This window comes from Vicugna pacos, chromosome 25 (assembly GCF_048564905.1).
Source record: "Vicugna pacos chromosome 25, VicPac4, whole genome shotgun sequence".
Taxonomy (NCBI): domain Eukaryota; kingdom Metazoa; phylum Chordata; class Mammalia; order Artiodactyla; family Camelidae; genus Vicugna; species Vicugna pacos.
The window spans coordinates 37,047,497-37,064,020 of record NC_133011.1 but is presented as its reverse complement, the minus strand read 5'-3'; the positions used below and the strand labels follow the sequence as shown (position 1 = coordinate 37,064,020).

General features: G+C 55.8%; 1 protein-coding gene across 10 annotated transcripts in view; it reads left to right on the top strand.

Moving 5' to 3' along the window:
- The window catches only part of TRAPPC9 (trafficking protein particle complex subunit 9), a 433,756-nt gene that overhangs the window by 285,414 nt on the left and 131,818 nt on the right, over positions 1–16,524 (top strand). The gene's annotated exons all lie outside the window — the stretch shown is intronic.

The window sequence follows — 16,524 nt, the reverse complement described above, 5'->3', positions numbered from 1 at the left end:
GACACTAGCATGCCTAATCTCAGGTTTGAGCACTTTGCTGTGCTTGCTCCAGATGCGTGTGTGTCTGTGTGTGTGCCTGTGTCTGTCTCTGTCTCTCTCTCCTTCTTTCTGTCTCTTCTCTCTCTCTCTCCCTGTGTGTGTGTGTGTCTGTGTGTGTGTCTGTGTCTCTGTGTCTCTGTCTCTGTCTGTCTCTCTCTCCTTTCTGTCTCTTCTCTCTGTCTCTCTTTGGGAAAAAAAATGTTAAAAAACAGCTGATGTGAACACCATTAGTCAGTGGGGAGGAGGGAATACAAATTCGGTCCTCAGTGAGACACCACTGCGTACTCATCAGGATGATGAAGATGACAGACTGACAATATGAAAGTGACAGCCTGACAATGCCGAGTGTTGACGAGGAACGCGGGGCAGCTGGGACTCTCACGCCCTGGTGGGAACATGAGGTGGCGCAGTCACTTTTCAAGGACGTCTGACAGTTTCTTATGAAACTAAACATGCACTTTTCCCTAGCAATTCTAACCTTAGTTACTTATTCAAGAAAAATTGAAACATGTGTTTACAGAAAGACCTGTAAAGAACGTTCCTAGCCAAAACCTAGAAAGAGCTCCGGTGCCCATTATGGGAGAATGGCTTAACAAGTGGTGGCACTTCCGTAATGGAATACTACTCAGCAACAAAAACGGACAAATTCCTAACACGTCCGTCACCGTGGGCGAGCATTACTCTCGGAACATTATCCTGAGTGCAGGGAGACTCACCCAGAATAGCACGTACCGTGTGAGTCATCCTTCTGAAATCCCAGAACAAGCAGAACTCTTCTATGGTGATGAAAGCACAACGGTTGCTCCTGGAGAGGCTGGGATGGGCTTTGACTAGGAAGGGCCCAAGGGGACCTCTAGGTGATGGTCATGTTGTGCCACTTGATATTTGGGTGTGGGTTGCACAGCTGTTTGCAATTGTTAAAGTTTAGCAGATGTTTACTTAAGATTTTGCATTTCACTGTAAGTCAGTTTTATATCAAAAGAGAAGCTGTAAGCAGATGTGAAACTGGTGATGTTCCTGCTGAGGGATTTGAGGGTGGCGTGTGGTATCTGCGCCGGCCTTTGAGATGCCTGAAAATTAGATCCATGTTGGGTAGAGGGATGGAAAGGTGAAGAGACTTGGTTGATAAAGCAAATGTGGTAAAATGTTAGTTGTAGAATCTACCAGTGGCATACAGAGTCTTCACGGAGGATTCTTTCAACTTCACATTTGAAAAGTTTCACAAGAAAATGTTGGGAAAAAATGCGCAAATGAAGAAGTAGTGAGGCTGGACTCCCTCCCCCTTCCCTTCTCCACCTCCCTTGTCTTCCTCCCCGGGGGGGGGGGGTCTGCCCTCTGGGAGGCGGTAACATTGTCCACACCACGTTTTACCCCTTTGTTGTGTTTACAGCCACAACAAACACGATTTTCAGAGTGTCTTTTAAAATGACATGAGTGGTTCCATATTGTATGTCTTTTTATAACTGGAGCGCTGTGCTCTGGAGCTGAGTACGCGTAGGGGTTTGGCCTTCTGGCCGCTCTGCATACGGGGTTCATGAACGCGTCCCGTTTGCCCGTCTCCACGCTGATTTACCGCAAGGTGTGATTATTGAGGATGAGACCCATGAACGCAGTCGTACCTGCGATCCGGGGCTGGTCAGTGGGAGGGCGTCGTGGCCTGCCCTTGAGAGGAGGGAATACTGCCTCCCAAGAGCTGCTGCTTCCAGCGGGTTCTCGCTGTGTGGGTGTGTCCGAGGGGCTCCGGGCTCCTCCTGCCCGGAGGCCGTGGCCTTGCTGCTGACCACGTCTGGCTCCTGGGCGGAGGCACAGGCTCTTTCCTGGGGCACGGATGCGTCCTTGGGGCCTAAATTGTGGAGGAAGCCGTCTGCCCCCCTTGTCTGTCTTGTCCAGATGTTTTGATGTAACCCGAGATCCCAGAGGACGTCATTCTGGTCGCCCCATGACACCAGCATGAAACCTGCTTTAAAAAAATGACAAGGAGCTGAGCTTGTTCTGAGAGTGGACTCGCCCGCGGCGGCGGGCGGCTGCCTGACGCTCACAGTGCCTCTCGCACGTGACCGCGGTGGGGCGTTGTGCCGCAGGCCCTGCGTTATTAAGCTTATTGCTCAAGTTCTCATTTCTCAGTGCTCCTAACTCACACATGCTTTATGCATTCATAAAATATTCATTCAGTAAATACCGATACGTGGAGAACTTGCTCAGTGGTACCTGCGTCAGGCTCAGCCATGACAAGTAAGGACCCCTCCTCCCCCAGAGTGACGGCACGGTGTGACGAACGTCTCATGCAGCCTGGGCGGCCCGTCTTGCTCTTCCGTGGGGGGGGTGGCAAGCCAGAGGCCACGCTGTTGCCTTCTTTCATCTCGGGAGTCAGCTTGGCTGCTGCGTCCACGGCCCCCACTAACCCAGTGGTGGCTGCTGGGAACCTGCTCTTCCCTTTCCAGACCTCTCCAGCCCCGCCCGGGTCGGACACATGCTTTACCTCCCTGGAGGGGTCCCAGGTCTTTGGTCTCTCAGGGCGGGTCTGGTGGAGGGAGCGGCGGCAGGGGACTGTCTGGCGGCACCGGGACGCCCCTTGCAGACCTGGCTGCGGCCCCTGTCCCTCCAGGCTCTGTCTCTGTTGCCGAGCTTACGCTTCTGTGCCCCGATTACCGAGTTAAAACTTGGAGACAGGTGTTTTGGATGAAGTAGAAAAGGCAGCTTGCTTTCTTTGCCAGGCGAAGGCGGTCACAGTAGGCTAGGGCTTCCAAGACTGTGAGCCCCCTTGGGAGGGGTGGTGGGGAGTTCTCTAGCAAATGTCCAAGGAGCCATGCTTCTGATGAGGATCCGAGTATACACGGGGCTGCTGCCCTTTCCTTTTGATGCAGTCGCACTGGGGCCTCAGATCTGGTGACGGGGCCTCCTGTTCCTGCAGTTCTCAGACCACGTCCACCGGGCGGGGGGCCAAGGTTTGCCTCCTGTCCTGGGAGTTAACAAACCACCTCTCTTCACATCCCTGTACCTGGAGCAGAGGGTGCTCCGGGAGGGGTCTGTGGGCTTGTGCTGTGAGGACGCGCGCAGCGTAACACCAGGCTGGCGTGTCGCTGTAGCCCGAGGGGAGCTGCTCGGGGTTACTGCTGTGCAGTCACAGATGTTATGCGGTCACAGATTCCTCACTGTTAATCTAATCCTTCCGTTTGGTGGGGGTTTTTAGCATCTAAAAAACTCATGAGATACCCTCATCTTGGCGCTTCAGAGAGGAGGGTCTGTCCCCTGAAGGCCCCACCGGGTCCTGCTTGGTTACACTTTCTTAGAGCCCTGTCTCTTCCCAGAGCCCTGAGCTCAGCCCCACTCCAGGGTCTTCCCGCCCCCTCTGGGAGCCAGCCTCACCACAGCCCAGGCTGCCCTCGGCCAGGCAGGCAGGCGGGCTCTGCCCAGAGGTGAGAGCCTCAGTGGTCCTCAGCTCTGGTTTGGTTTACCAGCGTGGGCAGCAAGCCAGGTTCTCTCTGCTGCCCGGGGTGTGGGTCCTGCTGGGGCGGCACGGTCTCATCTTCCGTGAAGAGCTGCGTCCTTGGAGTTAACGTGGCTTTGCTGCTGCTCTTCTCGGAGCCCTGGTATCTGGGTCATGAGGCATTTGATGTCCTTCTAAGGGTGGCCTGAAGTCTGGGAGAGGCACCAACTCCAATTAGGTTGTTGGGGTCCCCACCTCTGCCTCCCTCTGGGTAGAAAGGCAGGCCCAGTACAAGAGGAATGTGTCCTCTGGAACAGGGAGTCACAGTCACTGAGTGTGGGGGAGTTGGGCCCCTCAGTGCTCATGGTCGCCTCACGTGGAGAGTCTGTCCACAGTTTGTGGATAAGCAGCCGGAGTACGCTGATCAGAGTCATGCGGTGGAACCCACGTCTGTCTGATGTCATGGATGTGCTTAGAATGGGCTGGAGGGGTCGGGGAAGCAGGTTCTGCCCCCCCCCTTTCTGTGCTGTGCAGCCTTAGGTAAGCTGCGACCAGCACCGTGAGGGCCACGGTCAGGAGTACAGGCTGGCAGAAGGCAGCGAGGCGGAGGAGCAGACTGGCTCCTTGGCTTCTGTGGTGCCATTAATTCGTTCGGCGAGCGTCTCCTGAGTGGCAGGTGGGTGTGAGACAGCGAGTAAGGTCGTACCGCCTGTGTCTCTGCCGTGCTCGTTGTGGTGTGGAAAAAAGTCGCAGACAGGCACTACCACATAGTGGGAGGAGAGTCAAACCCTGTAGGAAGAACGCCAACACGGGGGCTGTGAAGGCTTCCTGGAGGAAGTGATGCCAATGCAGAGCGGATGAGCAGGAGTGAGCTGGGGCCGGAGCGCGAGGGACGGCAGCCCAGGTGGAGGAGAGCGCGCCCTAGAGGGTGAGTGTGCGGAGGGTGGTGGGAAGTTCTTCAGAGGCTGAATATTTGAGGTTTTAAACTAGAAGTACCTTTCTTGTCACATCTTAGAGATACCTTCTTAAATCTATAATTTAAAATACAACATTACAGCAAATGGTTGTAGAAAATACTTTTTCCTCTTCCTCATCTCTTCCTTTAAAAGTTCTTTTTGAAATCAGTGGCTCCTCTGTTTCTGAGGCAGGGTTGGTGTATCAGGTCTGTCATTAAGGACCGTTAGGTGCCCTCTCTTTTGCCAGACACGGCTGGTGATGCATGGTCTGTGCTGGTTACGTTGCCTGGGCACCCCCTCCGCTGCCCAGTCCTGACACTGAGGACGCCCTCCAGACCCGCAGCCACCTGCCTGCAGGAACACTCACGCTCACTTGTGGGTGGTGTAAAGAAGATGCTGTGTGCCTTGGCATCTTTAACACGCAGCCTCAAGTGTGGGCGCCGCACCTGTTTTTGCTTGTGAGTGAGAGAGGCCAGACTTGCTGAGGGCCGCGCAGTTAGTTGAAATCGGAATCCAGGGCCGCCCCGACGCCAACGCAGCTCCCGGGGTACCGCGCTCTCACTCCCGCAGATACACAAAGGGTGTCGGTATAGAACTTCTCCCCCAGCTCCTCCGGCCAGCGACACAGCCAGACTTTTTCACCCCTCCCTCGCCAACCCCCCTTTCTCCCTTGTTATTTTGAAGCCAATCCGAGAAAGCACGTTATCTCACTGTAAGCACTTTAATATCCGACATTGGAGCTCTTTTTAAAAGCATGACCGCCATGCCACAGCATGTCTTAAAATGAGCAGTTCCTCAGTGTCAGTGTTTAAATTTCCAGTGACCTCGGGGTCCTGTTTTTAAAACACTTTTTAGAATCGGAATTCCGGAAGTTGGAAAGTCTCAAGGCCGGTTTTAACCTGTGGGCGCCCCGTTCTTGGCTTCTCGCAGGCCGCCACTGCCTGAACCGGGGCCCCGGCGGGCTCTGGCCCCTGGCGGTGCTGCTGCGCCGGCTCCTCCGACGTCTTTCTTTCCCTTTATTCCTCATGAAATGGGGAGTAAGATCTAGAGGCTTGATCATGTTCAGTGACAGTTTTCTGTTTTTGCAGAGAACCTCCATCAGAAGCGCCGGTGTCTGCTGCTTCTGCTTCCACTGTCTGCAGTGGGGCCCTTATGATCAGATCCTTCCCTCTTATGTGACCTTACACCCCGAAGGTGCATTTTTTTCCCCAGCAGATCCGTAAACATTAAGAAATTCTCTCTTTCTTATAAGCTCAAAACAAAGCACACGAGGGGGTGGGGGTGTCGCTCAGTGGTAGAGCACGTGCTTGGCGCACACAGGGTCCTGGGTTCAACCCCCAGTGCCTCCGTTAAGGAAAAACAAAACAAAAAACACACCAGCATTTTCTGTCTGTGGTTTGGAAAATGACCAGATGGAGTGAAGTCATTACCTGTGTGCCCTCCCTCCAGATCATCCCATTCCTCAGGTAGAGAAGGCGCATCGTTCTCAGCAGCTGCCAGGGAGAGAAATTGGGAAAATGCTGGTGCGGTTTAGGGCTCTCAGAGGCCCAGCGGGACTGGAAACCTCACAGCCGCCTCCAGGAGCTGGCGCAGCCCTGGAGCCAGTCGCTCTGGACCTGGCAGGACTGGGCTGTGGCCCCCAGGGGAGGGACCGCATCCCCGCTCTCCCTGGAACCGTTTCAGGGCCTGGGGGGACAGGCAGGGGCAGCCGAGTTCAGCGTGTCTGGGACTTTCTGCCACAGACTGGCTGGAGCAGCATGTGTGTCTCATGCTGAGCTGCTTCCTCTAACAGTAACCTAAGCTCGTAAATGTTTGTGTTTTTCAGGGACAAGGGTTATTTTCCCGTCTAACGGATAGTTCACCGCAGCTTCGGATGGGAGAGGTGTCTCAGGGATGGGCGGGTGTTTCTGTGGCCTGAGTGTACAGGGAGTGAGGACTAGTCTGGGCCAGACCTTAGAGGACCTTGGAAGCTGGGCAGAAGGAAGTGATTCGTACTCCATTTTTAATGGGGGATTCGTGTTTTTGAAGGTCTTTGTCTTGTGGGTTTCTCCCGTTTTCACCTGCGGGGTAAATGACAGCTTCCGCACTGGCTTGAAATCCTCCCTGGGAACTGTGGTTTCCAAGTGTAGCCCCTGGACCCACAGCGACACCGTCGCCTGGGAACTTGCTAGAAATGCAGATTCTTGGGACCCACCGAGCAAGTGGTGGTGTAACAAGCCCTTGGACGCTTCTGATGCTCAGGGAGGTTTGAGACCCTGTGTGTTAGAGAAACGCTGGGCAGTGCAGGCGGGCTGTGCAGACACCCAGCAGGCAGCTCAGGTCCTGCCCCCGAAGCCACGCTCTTGTCTGCCGCTCCTTCACCTGCACGTTGATAGAAGATCTTGTCTCTGGCAGCACTGGTGTCTGCTTGTAGTGAAAGGTGCCAGATCTGGGATGTAGGCCCACTCAGAACTGCCTCCCTTTTTCCCTGGCTGTGCTTCCCAACGTGAAGAGTGAGCTGCATGGGATGCTTTCAGGGGACGAGGATGGTCTTGGCTCAGACAAGTTTTGCACAGTCAGGGCTGCAGTGTCGTAGGAGGCGTTGAAATCTGTAACAGCTGATCTGGGTCTGCCGATGGGGAGGGAGGGCAAGGTAGCCCCAGGAGAAGCCTGCGGGAGATGCCCTCCGCGGGGTTCCAGGCCCGAGAACTGGGCAGGGAGGGCCGGGGCGGCAAGAGGAAGGCTGTGGGAGGAGCACTGAATTTACCCCTGGGGTCCCGTCCTGCCTCTGCGTCTCCAGGCCTCGTTCCCGCATCTGTAAGACAGGGCAGTCCTGTGGATTCGGAAGGGACGAGTATGAAGCCCTGGGAGAGGAGTCTGTGCAGTGGCACGGGGCATGTTTTCCTTTCCTTTTCTCTGGTGATGCTTTGGGGAGGCTGGAGCCCTGACTGGCTGGATGTCACGGAAGGAAGTTTGAACTCAAGTGCCCTTGATGGAGGAACTTCATTTATCTGTCTCCGGGAGCTTTAGTTTCCAGTCTGTGTAGTGGGGCCAATAACACCTACCTCTAGGGCTGCCCTGAGGCTTAAATAAAAGGACGTGGGTCTGTCCGTGGGTCTGTGCGTGGTGGGGACCCTCCCCTGCTGACCCCGCAGCTGCCAGAGCAGTCGGATGTTGAGTTTCCTGCCATCGTGGTCACGTGGCAGAGAGACTGTATTTTAACTTTATAGATCTATCCCTTTGGGAAGAACAAATATAAGTTTTTGTTCCATGCAGAACTACCTTTTTGGTTCTGCGGGTTTCGCGCTCACCCCTCACGTCAGGGTTGTGCCACGGAGGTTTTATACGCCATTAGAGGCAAGTGTGTTTGTCTCCTTTAATGTGTTTCACCAGAACCTCTCCCCGGTTTTTGGTGGCGGCACGTGGGCATGGGGAGGGGTGGCCACAGGGCACTGCCGTCGGGCGCGTTCTTCTGTGCGAGGAACGTAGAGCAGGTAACTGGTGCCTTCGGCGTTCATTGAGCCTTCGGCTGGTTCAGCCCTTGTGAAGTGTGTATCAGCCATCCTGCCACACGGTGCTTGGTGCTGGCGAATCAGCTGAGGCCAAGACACGTTCTTTGTGCCCAGAGCCACCAGCTCGCGGTGTGGGGTAGGGCAGAGCACCCCTCCCCCCGCCCTTGGCGTGTGGTTGGATGCGGGGAGTGAAGGCAGGCGCTCGTCCACTAACCAGCCCAGGGGGAGTCCGGGATGGCTTCTCCGTGGAAGTGACCCTCAAGAGAGACTTGAAGGCCCAGGAAGGAGCTGGGCAGACTGGGGCGGATTTGGGGCAGGAGTGCTTAGGCAGAGGGAACAGCCCGTGCTGGGCCAGGAGGTCAGCACGCTGGGCAGTGGAGGCTGGAGGTTGTTCAGAGCTGGAACCTAGAGGGGACTCCAGGGTGAGGCCGGAGGGGCAGCAGGGCCTGGGAGCCAAGGTCAAAGCCGTGTCTGTCTCTTGAGAGAAGGGATGGTCACAGGAGGGTTTGAGGCAGGAGAGTGTCAGATTGGCCTTTTAGGAAGTGTCTGGAAGGGGTGACAGCTGGTGAGAGCCTGGGTGCTGGTCTAAGGTAGCTCACAGTGGCTGCGTGGGGGGCGCCCTTTGGAGCAGAGGGGCGTCTGGATCCACAGACCCTCGGACGGAGGGAAAATTGGCGGGGCGTGTGAGTGTGGGGTGCAGAGAAGGAGACGGAAGTTTCTAGTCTGGGCAGCTGGGTGGGTGGTAGTGCCGTTCGCTTGCGCAGGGGACGTGGGGCCGGAGCCAGGTGGGGAGTGCGTGCAGGGAGCAGGGGCCGTGGCCACATGGCTGCTGTCCTTGCGGTGCAGCTGGTCCCCCTGGCTGTGTCAGAACTGCCACCCTGTGTCCTTGGATGAAGAACGTTGTCCTGGAGCCGAAGGTCTGGCCTCTGGCTGTGTCGTTCAGGTCCTGTGAATTCCCCAGACCAGCTGGGGCCTGGGTGGAGCTGATTCTAACCTGCAGGACGCTGGGAAGGTGTGACCATTTTCCATCTCTTCCCTCTTGCGAGCGAGACCCTGGTGGGAGGCAGGGGGGAGGCACACTCTTCCCCTTCTCCTGGGAACAGGCGTCCTTTACAAATGGGGCGTTCCTCTGGGGCTCCAGAAGGCTCTCAGGCCCCTGGGACCTGGTCTCCCAGCTCCGATCGGATTTACAACCAGTAAACTCTGTGAGCCGGCGGCTAGCCGAGCTGGGATGGGGCCCCCTGCGGGACACTGGGTCTGCGCTTTTGTTTGGGCATACCTGGCGCCCAGTCCCCCAGCTCAGGGAAGCGCTTCCCGTGCCGCCCACACCCCGCTTCTTGGCCTGCGAGGGGGACGCAGGTCCCACTGTGGGTGGAGAAGTGAAGGAGGAGGGCAGCGTCCTTGTCTGGGTCAGCGGTGTGGGGTCAGCCTGAGGCTGGGCAGGCTGGTCCCAGGGCCTGGACGTGCAGGGACTGTCCTCTGGGGCGGGGGTCTGGTCCAGGCTGTGCTGTGGCTTATCAACAGACGGATGGTTGGCCCAGACAAACCACTATGTCCTTTCTCAGACTGCAGTTTATACATTTTTCACATAACGAAGTACTTCAGGGTTGAAGTCTGGCTGGGAACGTGGATAACCAGGCAGCCTCGGAGCAGAGTGTGCGAGCCACTGGCGGCACAAGCAAAAGGAAGTGGGGCTGATGGAACGGAGCCATCTAACCTGTGTCCGTGCAGAAAGCCCCCACGAGGTTGCACTCACTCAGAAGCCCTCCTAGCTTCAGAACCTGCCCCGGTAGATGCCGTGAAACCGGTGCTGTCAGGGAGCTTCTCCTGGCTTCCGGAGCACGAGCCCGGCTGCCCGTTGCGTTGGAGGGGTGGGGAGGGGGAGCGTCCGAGGCTTTCCACACAGACCACTTGCTGACACCTCTGCATTGTATATGGGCATGCTTTAGAGTCTGACGCCATTAGCAGAAGGCTTTCAGACCTCTTCTGTCACCTCCGATCCTTGTATTACCCCTGCATGCCAACTGAGGAGACAGGCTCGGTGAGGTCAAGCGACCCATCCCTGGTGACCCGGCCAGTACGTGCCTGAGCCGGGGTTAAACCAGGGTCCTGAGGCACCCACCGAGGTGAGCTCCCTCCCACTCAGTAACAGTGTCCACCAGCCACGTGATCCCAGAGGCCAAGTCCAATTGCCCCCTCCTGCCGTGTCCTCCCGCCTGACAGGTGGGCACAGAGATTCCCATATGCCCTGTCCCTCCCTCCGCGGCCTCCCCATTATCAACACCCGCAGCAGAGTGTGCATTTGCTACAGTGGGTGAACCTGCACCGACACGTCATCGTCACCCAGAGCCCGTGCTTGACACCAGGGCTTCCTCTCGGTGGTGTGCATCTTGTGGGTTTGGAGACGTGTGTAACCACTGCAGCATCCTGCAGGGCAGGTTCACCGTCCTGAACATGCGCTGTGCCCTGCCCTCTAACCCTGGGCCACCCTGAGCTTTTTACTGCCTCCTAAGTCCTGCCTTTCCCGGAATGTCGTATTGTTGGAGTCGTACAGGATGTAGCCTTTTCAGGTTGGCTTCTGTCACTTAGCAATATGCAATTAAGGTTCCTCCATGTCTTTTCATGGCTTGGTAGCTCATTTCTTTCGAGTACTGAATAATGATCTGTTCGGGGTACCTCAGTTTATTTATCTGCTTCCCTACTGAAGGACATCTTGGTTGCTTCCAACTTGGGCACTTACGAGTGAAGCTGCTGCAAGTACCCTGCGCGAGTTTTTGTGCGGACGTAAGTTTCCACCTCCTTTGGGTAAGTAAATACCAAGGAGGGTGAGGGCTGCATCGTATGGTATGAGCCTGTTTACTTCTGACAGGATCAGCGTGCATTTTAAAAAGCCAAAGACAATGCATGCTTTTTTGCCTCTTTGATCATCCAGTTTCCAGTTATTGTTCCACAGCAGAAGGAACAGAAAAGGAAGGAAAAAAAATACTCTAGTAAAACAACGTATGGTGTGTTGGAGGCTGGGGGTGTCCTGCTCTGTCTTTGTGGAGGGCCCTGGCTGCCGGTCTCCCTCAGCACCTCCTCGTCCTGAGCACCACCCTCCCCCACCGCCCCGGGCCTCCAGCCCTCCAACAGCTGCTATGCTGTTCTTTGCCTGCGTGTCTCTCTCTGCCCTGGGAGCCACCCGGGGCGGGGGTCACGTCCTCATTGTGTCTGGGTGCCAGCTCCTAGCTGAGTGCCTGGCCCAGTAGGGACTGGACTGAATCACTTTCTGTATCATTGAATTTAGGCTAAGTCACTCTGCAGAAACAAAAGATCCAGAACCCTAGTTACTTGGTACAACAGAAAGATGTGTTTCTTGTTCAGGTTTTATATGCGTCACCGGTGGGTTGAGCTCTGCTCCGTTTGCTTTCATTCGTGACCCATGTCCCCTGGAGACACGCCGGTTGTGTGGCAGGGGGTAAAGAGAAGGGGCCAGGCCATGTGACAGCTCAGGAGTGTCTTGCTTAGACGTGGCCTGTGTTGCTTCCTCTGTGTTTCATTGGTCAAACAAGTCACAGGACAGCCTGAGCCCGGAGCGACGAGGGCGGGCAGCCCTGTAGGAGGCGTGTCAGGGCTGGGCCAGTGCAGTGGTCCAGGTACCTCCCTTGCGTTTAGAGAGACTCCCGCACTTTTCTGTCTTCGTCTTCGCTGTTTTGCCCTCTTCTCAGGACGGTTGCCTGTTTCCTATGGGAACATGTCATGTTACAGCGGACCCTGCAGCCTTTCGTTCGTTCCTCCATTATTCAGAAGATGTGACCAGAACGCCCACCGTGTTTGTAGCAGCCTGCCGTGTAGTACGGAGAAGGGGGCACAGTTGTCCCCACTTAGCCTGCGTGCCACACGTGTGCACTCAGCCTGGAAGTGAACCTCTTGTTACCTTAATTGGGTCCGTTGAGCACCCGTCACACTCACGCTCCTCCGGCTGGAAAGGCCAGTCTCTGCTCCCAGAGGGCTTTGTCGTGGGGCATCAGAAAGGGACTTTGTGTGGCCGGCCTCGTGGTGCTGGCTTTAGAAACTTGCTTGTTTAGCCTCAGCCATCTGAGAGCAGGCGGCCCGTGCCTGTGCGGTAAAGGGGGGCCGTGTCTATGGCCCATCGGGGAGACTGGGCTGGCGGGGCCAGAGTCCTCACGTTCCCTCTCTGCACATGCAGGAAGCCTGGGCGAGGCCTGCGGTGTGGGTCGTCTGGCGTCTGGTGTCCTGCTCTGGGCCGCATGGCACGACCTCTGCGCACGTCCAGCTTCCCAAGCCAGGGCCCTCGTCTCACCTGCCCTAGAACCCTCACTGTAACGCAGCACCTGGACTGGAGGGGGTGCTCCCCGGTATTGGGTCGAGATCGACTCTCTTCATGGTCTCCTATGAGCATCATGTTAAAAAATTATTTTTTCAGGATTGATGTGTACCTAGGACCTTTTCTCTTTAAAAACCTCCCTCTGAGAGAACTCAGGGTGCTGAGCTAGGAGGCCTGGAGGGAGGCACACGGTCCTCCGAGATGCCGGGCCGCCCTGCTACTTCGTTGCTGCGCGCTGGCGGTCAGGTTGAAGGCAGCTCTTTTTCTCCAGTTAGTCGTCCCTCGCGGACCTGCTGTGCATTCTGCACACAGACGCCTGACTTAACAGGGGGCTCCTCTCTCTCCGGGGCTCTTCCGTGCTTTTTATGAGTAATTGCGTTGTTGGTATTTGCTCCTTGTGTTTTGAAAATGTTCCTGGAAGAGGGAAGCAGAGGTTGTGGTTGATGAATGCTGATGGACACCTTGAGGGGGGCCTAGCGGCCGGGAGGCGACGCTGCTTTGCTTGGGGAACCTTGGTTCTGGATAAACATTTCTGACTGTTGAAAATTTATGAAGACATTGTTTCTGCTGAACGGGACCTGAGGACCACCATGTTGGCCGTGTGCTGCAGCCTTGCGCAAGGGACTCCAGCCGCCTCTGCCCCAGAGGTGTGTGCAGACGTGTCTGTTCAGAGGAGATGGGGCCTGAGGACACACAGCTTCACCCTGGCGTTTAGCTGAGAACAGGCGATCTTCAAGGGTGTTGTGTAGGGAGAATCTGAGACCTCCAAGAGAGCAAGCCACTGCGGCTACAGAAGGCACTTTTCAGACTGTGCGAGAGCATTCCTTTAAAAAAAAAATTCTGTTTAATTTAGGTGCTGAGGCTTTGAAACCTGGTGTGCATTTCACACTCCAGCACATCCCGCTGCAGACCAGCCACATTTTTCTAAAGTTTTTTTGTTGTTGCTTTTTGTTGGGGGGACAGAATTAAGTTTATTTACTTATTGGAGGTACTGGGGATTGAACCCAGGACCTCATGCATGCTAAGCACATGCTCTACCACCAAGCTATACCCTCCACACTATACAAGAACATTCTTAAGAACCCTTTCTAAAGGCCTGAGTGTCTGAGGCTGTGTCCTAGGTGCTGAGGGTCTCAGACGAATGCTCTGAGGTTACTGGTGGTGCAGGAGGGAGCGTCCACTCTAGGTTACCTCCGACCTGGGCGGCTGAGAGCAGGCAGAGGCCGGGGCCCTCGCCCTCACCCACCCTGGTTTTCTTGGATCAGCATAACGTGAAGCTTCCCTCCAGGCTCAGTCCCGGGGAGGAAATCAGTTGCTGTTTGAGTAATTTTATGAGCCGCATTCTTCTGCTGCTTTCACCGAATAATCTTCTCAAGTGTGTCTATTAATATCCCTGGGGTCAAAGTTCCTTGGTAGAAATGTTTAGTATTTTAGAGAAATTAAAAATCCAGCTTCTATCAAACATTGCTTTTCCCAGAATTTGCTGAGTGCTTGAAGTCACACAGTCTTGCCATGTTGGTTTTTCTTATTGAATCTCTTCCATGTTTTCTTAAATAACTGCTCTTAGTATCATTTTGGCAATGCAGTTCTTCTGAATATTTGTAATGATTATTCTGAAAAATACTTCTTAACTCCATCCAACTCTGGAACCTTTAAGTTGGAAGGGGGAGGGGTTCTCTGAGATCCTCAAAGCCCTGACCCCTCATTGCAGGTGGGGACCCTGAGGCCACTGAGAAGGCAAAGTGGCCTTTGCAGGATCTCACGGCCACTTGGGAGAGCCAGGCTGGACTTGGTGTTCTGGTTCCCAGATCCCAGGGCTCTGGTATCTTATTAGCAGGGGGTGAGTCGGGTGTCTGAGGGAGAGGGCATTCCCAGGATCAAGTGTAGACCGATGCTCCGTGCTGTCCCCTTCTCCTGCGGGAACAGATGTCTCCTTCTGTCCGCCTGGAAAATGTGTCCATCCTCCCAGACCCCGTCCAGGCGGAGGCCTGCCCGACCTCCTAAGAGACCTCCCTCCTTCTCTTGTCCTGCAGATCCTGGCACCTGCCTGGCTCTTAGACTCCACTCTGCCACGACTGTGTGTCTACGGGTGTCTCTTCCCAGGAGGTGGGGGCTCTGGGAGCGGGGCCATGCCTTCCACATTTTCTCTCTTCCCAGGGCTCAGTGCAATACACATGGTTAACAAGGGGGTTAGGCAGGATAATGCTCCCCCTGCCCCCAGATGTCCCCGTCCTGATCCCCAGAAATAGTGAATATTCCCTTATATGGCAGAAGGAACTTCGCAGATGTGATTAAGTTAAGGACGGCAAGATGGGAGGTTATCCTGGTGTCTTGGTCCCTTCGGACAAAGTACATGGACTGGGTGGCTTAGAAACAATAGAAATTAATTTCTCAGAGTCCAGGATGCCAGCATGGTCGGGGTCTAGTGGGCCCTCTTCTGGGTTGCAGATGGCCACCTGCTCACTGTCTCCTTATGTGGTGGAAAGAGGCCTGGTAGCTCTTGGGCTTGCTCTTACAAGGGCACTAACCCCATCATTACCCTCCTCCCCCCATTGCCTAGTCACCTCCTGGAGGCCCTGCCTCCGTACACCATTACACTGGAGCTAGAGTTTCAACATATGAATTTGGGAGGGACACAAACGTTCTGTCCACTGCGCCTGGAGTGTCCAGGTGGCCCACTGTCATTACAAGGCTCCTTGTAAGGCAAAGAGGGAGGTAGTGGGGCCAGAGTGAGAGGAGATGTGACAACTGGTGGAGAGGCTGGAGGGGTGTGGGGCTGTGAGCCAAGGGGTACGCACAGCCTCCAGGAGCTGGAAGAGTCAAGAAGACAGGTTCTCCTCTCGAGCCCCCAGAAGAAACGCAGTCCTGCAGGCCCATTTTTAGACCCATGACTTCCAGGACTGTGAAATCATAATTTGTGCTATAAGCAGCTGAGTTTGTGGTCATTTGTTGCAACAACAGGGAACTCACAGAGCAGATAAGGCACGGTGTGTGTGCAGCGTGGCGGGGGCTGGGGTGTGGGCTGGGTGCTGGCTCCAGGGTCCACGGCTCTTCTTGGACTCCTCTCCCGCAGCCTCAATTCCCCAATTGCCAAACAGGCAGAACAGCACCTGCCCCGAGTCTCACGGCAGTGCCGACGCGGCGGGGGCGTGTGTGTGAGCGGCTGGCAACCCTCGCCGGTGCTGTCGTCACGTTAGTGTGCAGTCCTGGGTTCTGAGCCCCGGGCCCTTAAAGCTTCTGCTTCCTGAGGCCAGAGCCCTAAGGTTCAAACGTCGCAGGCTGACTGTTGCCAGGGCTACCTCTAGTTCAGTATTTGGTCAGCTTCTCAGTTTCTAAGGGCCCGTTAAGTAGTGAACTTCGTCAGGATTGCAGTGGATACTTGGGGATGCAGGGCGCGGGCACCGGGGCTCGTACCTTTGGGTGCAGAGCACCGTGATGGTGAGCGCTGCCCACCTTTGGGCCTCCCCTCAGCGGGACCCGGCACCAGGCCCTGCCTACGAGCCTCACCTTCCCCGGAGCCCTTGTTCTGGCAGGGGCCGGGGCGCCACCTTTTACAGATACGGACACAGAGGCCTGCAGACGCCGAGCTGCCTGCCTGGATCGGGCGTGTGGTCAGCCCTGGCCCAGGCCTGCTGGTGTCAGAAGGAAAGGCCTTTCTCTTCCCCACTTTACCGGGGCGCCCAGTAGTCACAGGCGTGGACTGTTCTCAGTTCCCACGTTATATGACAGGAAGGTTGAATTTTTCACATTCTGTGGGTAAAATACCTAGAGAACGGGCTACCGTGTGGCTTTCCCGCACCCTCGGGCATCTCACCCTCCACCCGGGAGATGCGATCGCCTGCATTGTGCCAGGCCCCTGCTGGCTATCTGGAAATAGTAGATCTAGTCCTCATAAGAAGGCAGCTTTTATTCCAGTTTCACAGACGTGGCGGAGGTTTAGAGAAGTTAGGCCCATCCTCACCGATTCATTACTGTACGCGCTCGCTCGCTGCTTCCTAGGGCTTGTGGAGGGCCTGCGAGGCGCCGGTACCGGTGCTGGGGGTTTTACCATGAACCAGAGCCGAGCCTGCCCTCCGGGGGCTTACTGCTGGCGGTGTCAGGTGCTGCGAAGTGCTCTGCAGGCCGCTGAGTAGTGGGGGTGGGGGAACGCAGGACAGAGCCGCACAGGTGTCACAGGTGTCTGGGCGCGGGAGAGACTGAGGATTTGACTCAGAGCCAGGGAGGCCCTGGAGGGCTTGGGGCACAAGGACTGACATCACCTGACCTAATGCCCTTAAGGAATCA